Below are 5,608 nucleotides of genomic sequence, written 5' to 3' on the forward strand. Positions count from 1 at the left end.
ATTGTTACTGCTAACCATAAACTACTATGTGAAGTTTGAGATTTCTTTGCAGTCCTTTTTATCTTAAAATATATTCTACTAAAAGTGTCCAAAAGTTACTTGCAATAATTATTTTCCCTATCGGTTTGACATAGATCTGTGAATCTCTAAAATATGTGTGGTTTATATGTAAGCACTCCTGAAACTGATATTACACTATATGTTAGCTAACTAGAATTTACATAAAAACTTGAAACAAAATTAAATTAAATTAAATTAAATTAAATTAAATTAATAAATAAAAGTCCAAACTGGATTCTCAAAGTAGTCTCAGCCCATTTCCATCCGGCTCACCCTGTTTCCCTACTCTGTACTGGTGACTATTTTCATTAGTTGCTAATTTAACCTTCCTATGTTCCTTTTTGGAGAAAAAAAGAGTTAATTTAATTATTTATTCTATTTTCTCTCCTTTCTTACACAAAAGGCAGCACATCACATAACCTGCTCTATGACAGTATTTGTGGAATATTATCAAAGTAGACTCATAGCCTCTGGGTCATGGAATACATACATACATAAGCAGTTTATCAGATATTGCCAACCATTGGAGTTGTACCTTTCTGGAATGTCGTCTGGCTTGGATGAATGCATGTTCCTCCACAGTCTTGCCAACCCACTGTTTTGCAGATGGTTGACTATTTTTAAAGTATAACAGATGAGGGACACCTCCGTTAATTGGCCAACTCTTGATTTTGGCTCAGATCATGATCTCAGGGACATGAAATCAAGCCCCACGGACTCCACACTCAGTGGAGAGCCTGCTTGAGGATTCTTTCCCTCTCCCTTTGCCCCTCCCCCACTCGTGTGTGTGTGTGTGTGTGTGTGTGTGTGTGTGTTCTCTCTGTAAAATAAATACATAAATCTTTAAAAAAAAAAAGTATAACAGATGAGAAAGTGTAACTCCACAGAATTTTTATTTGCCTTACCGCGAAGAGTGAGGTTAAGATTTTTTCATATATTAAAGAGCAACTTGCCTTGATTTATCTGTAAAATGCCTTTTGTCCTTTTTCCTCTTATGTTTCTGGTCTTTTTCTTCTAATTAATATTGCTATATGGCTATCAGACAATGTAAACTTTATGGCAAAAAAAAAACAGAAATAAAAAAAGGATATTTCTTAATGGTGGTAGGTCCATTTTACCTGGGAAAATATGAGAACTCTAAATTTGCATTCACATAATAATATCGCCTAAAACCAAAAAACCTGGCTGAGGTAGACACAGCTAAACCTGAGTGGGAGATTTTAAAACACTTCTTCATGTAAGTGATAGAGTAAGAAAAAAGAGTCTCAAACTATAAAAGATTTGGGGCACCTGGGTGGCTCAGTCGGTTAAGCGTCTGCCTTCGGCTCAGGTCATGATCCCGGGGTCCTGGGATCGAGCCCCACATCGGGCTCCCGGCTCATGGGGAGCTTGCTTCTCCCTCTCCCTCATACTCCGCCTGCTGCTCCCCTTGCTTGTGCTCTTTCAAATGAATAAATAAAATCTTTAAGAAAAAACTGTAAAAGTTTTAAACGTTGGTACTGTTATGGAACATGGATTGGATGGCCTGACGGAAGAACCAAGCAGCACCGGGAGATCTTGGAGGATAAGAGGTTTTATTTAACTCCAGCGAGGTCAGAGGAGAGTGATCTCCAAAGGTCTGAGCCCCGATCACAAACAAAGGGGCAATTTATACACTTCTTCTTCCGCATACTTGGCACTTTGGGCGTGTGCGCAAAGCGGGGCAGGGAGAACAACCCGGAGGAGCCGCGGGGCAAGGACTGGGACTCTCTCACTGGCTCGGTGGGCCATCTTAGGACACAGATTTTCCTTATCAGTACTAATAAACATGATCTGATTGACATATATAAAATTCTGCATCCAGACAATTGTAGAAATGCACATTTCTATATTAAAATGGGGCGTGGGGGAGTTCCAAACAAAATTACACATGAGACTCTTCTCATAAAATATAAGATGACTAAAATAAAGACATATAACTTTAGGTGTACATGGAGATGTAATAAAGCTATATGAAAAAGAAAGAAACACATAGGATTCAGGATGATGGTTACCTAAAGTGCAGGGAGAAAGGGAGATAGGATAGAAAGGCCACAAGGTTAGATGAAGAGAGTCCAGGTCCTACCTCTTATTTGGGATAGTATTTTTATAAGAGCTTTTTTATATTAAATAAAAAATCAAACAAATGTGAGCTGATGGTAAGTCATGAGCCAAAACTATGCTTAATCTACTTTTATGCATTTGAGATCTAGACAAAACCCACAGAAAAGAAATAAACTTCCAATCCATGAAAGCTAATAAAAGAATAATATCCAAAGAAAGAAGAGAGATTAATTAAGATAAAAACAGACATTAATGAAATAAAATAATAATAATGAAAATAGTAGAAATGATCAATGGGAGAGAAAAGTTTGTTCTTTCAAGAGATCAATAACTGAGACAATACTCGGGAGAATCTGATCCCCAAAAAATGAGAAAGAGAGTCAGTAACGTGTCAGGACATATACTAAATACACAATAAATCAGAATTTGTCTTACAAAAAGTCTGTTCAATATTCTGGTCTACTGAACACAATGGCAGAGAAAAGAGAAAGCAAAAAAAAATGATTTTTTTGGCGTCAACAATCATAATTCTAGCTCCATTGCTCAATAGCTATTTTTTAAGTGATTTCCAAACATTTTGCATATCTTGACATGCATCCTGTTCTTTATGCCTTGATCTTTAAATCAGCCTTGATGCCATTGTGGTGACTTGAGAGACCATGGGCCAACTCTGAGTCTCCAAGCACACAGATGGAATGAGGGGAAGAAATTTGGAGATTTATCAGAGGAATTCCAAGTACTCCTTGCTACTACATTTCCTTTTACTTATTTATAATGCAAACAAGAAGTTAAAATCATAATTGTTGGGCGCCTGGGTGGCTCAGTTGGTTAAGCGACTGCCTTCGGCTCAGGTCATAATCCCAGAGTCCTGGGATCGAGTCCCACGTCGGGCTCCCGGCTCAGTGGGGAGCCTGCTTCTCCCTCTGACCCTCTCCCCTCTCATGCTGTTTCTCTCTCGCTCGCTCTCTAATAAATAAATAAATAAATAAATAAATAAATAAATAAATAAAATCATAATTGTTTTACCTCTGCCCATTAAAATATGCCATTAAAAATCATCTTAATGAATAGATCTTACTCTCTGGTGATGACTGCTCTGACCTCCTGTCTAACAGGCTCCGTTTATGTCTTGTTTGATGAAAGTTCTCTGCATCTGCAAAGCAAAAGGGCAAACTGATTTATGAACAAGACTTATTGTCACAGAGGCAGATTTGTATAATGAGAAATATATTAAATCTAATGAAGGGAGAACGTGCCTACCAAGGCAGCAAGTCTGCGCTGTGATTAAGTGATTCAATATCCCTCAATGGATTAATTTAGACAATGCACCGGGGTACGCAGCCACTGCCAGACCCCTTTGCTCTAATGACAAATGTTAAACAATCCTGAACACTTGTGCATATGTATTGGCTTTTTAAGGTGTGATGACAAAGGAAGGTGTCACCCTCAGACCTCTGCATTAACGAGATGAATCCCAAAGATGCCTATGTCCTACAGATAGAGAACCAGGAAGATCTATCAACAATGTCATCTTTTAATATCTGCTTACAGTAAAGCATTTACTATAAAATAGACACACTCTTACCTTTTCAACCAAGGCCAGCTTACTGTATCTGACAAACACTAAATGCAATCCACGTTAATGCTGTCTCTCCATCTCCGGGCCCCAGCAGGGCCCAAGTCGGACACAGGACGATCAATCATGGGCTGTGGTTTCCAAATAGGAGGATGACAGCTACTACTTAACTGTCCACATGTACACAACCTATTCAATGTCATTTGAGATGTCATTTGCGAGATTTGAAAGCCACAGCGCCCCTGTCAGGGCCCAGCAGTCACCTTCTGGAACTGGAACAAGTCCAGTTTCCAGTTGTGACTACATGAAGCAAACCCCTGTAACCTTCAGTGACAGAGAGCACAAAGGAAGCTGACTTCTGCATTCCTCGTAGCAATGATTCCAACACAACGCTCTGGGGTCCACGAGTATGCTCAACCTACCTCACGTAGAGGAAAATGAGCCATCTTAGGCACTCGGTGCCACGTGGCAAAAGCAGTCAGCCCTCTGAGAGTCTGCAGGTAATGGATTCAAAAGTTCTAACATTTCTCCCCACCCTTTCTTTTCCTCAAAGAGAAAAGTACCTCAGGAGTACTGGCACCAGAATTAAGAAACTGGAAAAAAATAGCCACTTACAGGGTGTCCAGCAGCCTTAATAAGGAGAAATAGAATTTCCATCGCCTTGGGCTTCCATTCTGATGACTCAAGGGCAGAGGGGAATCTAACAAGTCTAGGATCCTCTCTTCATAACAACTGGGAGGAAGAAAGAAAATGTGACGTCTGCATGAGGCAAGTGATGAAAAGAAAAAGCTGTCCCACACACCAAAAATAAAGGCGAAGAGAAGGTTTCCAGCTTCTGTTTTTGGATTCCCCTAGACTACTGGATCCCTCCAGGCCCAATGAAACCATCTGAGGTGTTTGCTGTGAAGAATATAAACAAATTAGATCTGAGGTCGGAGTCCTATTCTGCAACCTACCCTCTATGCAACCCCGGTGGTGTTCTCTGTTCCTTAAGGAATTATTAGTCCTAATAATTGCATCAGATCTGAATCACTTAGACTAAAGTAATTTTTAAAAACACATTTATCTATTAATAAGTCCTCAGTGAGCTTTAAAGAGGGTGGCTTCTTGTACTAAAGAAGCCTTTTTGATGAGGTATGGGGTAGGGAGGACATGCAAATGAGGAAGTAAGTAGAAGCAGGAAAAGAGATAAATTGCCCTGCATCCGCAAGTTGTAATGGATTGAGAAGCCTTGGGGAAGACAGTGTGAAGCACACACTGAAACCACAGTGACTCTGAGGTGAGTCTGCTGTGGAAAGACAAAAAGAATTTACAAAGAGGCAACCAGTGGCCAGGTTACATCACGAATACCACCACATAGGGTTGTAAATAAAGGAGTTTCAGAAACACAAAGTCCAATAGAATAACTATCCAGTATTAGACGATGCCCAGTGGCATGATTCTTCTTAGGAGCCAGACTACTTACCCAGAAAGGCTACTGTTCCTGAGAAGATATGTGTTGATATGAATAGAAATTTTCATGCTTTTCCAAGTCACATTCATTTCCATTCACCCTGGGAAATAGCAAGTTCACTTCCAGATGCTTCTGAAAGCAAATCCAGGTGCTAGAGGTTCAAGCGCAACAATGCTGGGAGCTTGGTCCCAGGCACTCAGTAATCACATATAGCTACTAGCACAATTTATTTTATTTTTTTAAAGATTTATTTATTTATTTATTTGAGAGAGAGAGAGAGAGCGTGCAAGAGGAGGGAGAGGGGGGGGAGAGAGAGAATCTCAAGCAGACTCTCGGCTGAGTGTGGAGCCCAATGTGGGGTTCCATCCCAGGACCCTGAGATCATGACGTGAGCCAAAATCAAGAGTCAGACACTTAACCAACTGAGCCAGCCAGGC

The 5,608-nt window shown here is 40.1% G+C and overlaps 1 long non-coding RNA gene across 2 annotated transcripts; it reads right to left on the minus strand.

Annotated features, from left to right (window-relative positions):
- Positions 1 to 1,625: 1,625 nt before the first annotated feature.
- On the minus strand, positions 1,626 to 4,415 carry LOC123847402 (uncharacterized). 2 transcript variants are annotated; one of them, XR_006791543.2, is made up of 3 exons: positions 4,334 to 4,415; positions 3,221 to 3,295; positions 1,626 to 3,108 (listed from the first exon to the last, which is right to left on the minus strand). It is a non-coding gene; the product is annotated as an uncharacterized LOC123847402 (long non-coding RNA). The 2 variants fall into 2 exon arrangements; XR_008506418.1 differs by lacking the exon at positions 4,334 to 4,415 and adding an exon at positions 3,728 to 3,827.
- Between the last annotated feature and the right edge of the window lie 1,193 nt (positions 4,416 to 5,608).

Source organism: Mirounga angustirostris, unplaced genomic scaffold (assembly GCF_029215605.1).
Source record: "Mirounga angustirostris isolate CCGP_5_RB_7025 unplaced genomic scaffold, mMirAng1.0.hap1 SCAF_2, whole genome shotgun sequence".
Lineage (NCBI taxonomy): Eukaryota > Metazoa > Chordata > Mammalia > Carnivora > Phocidae > Mirounga > Mirounga angustirostris.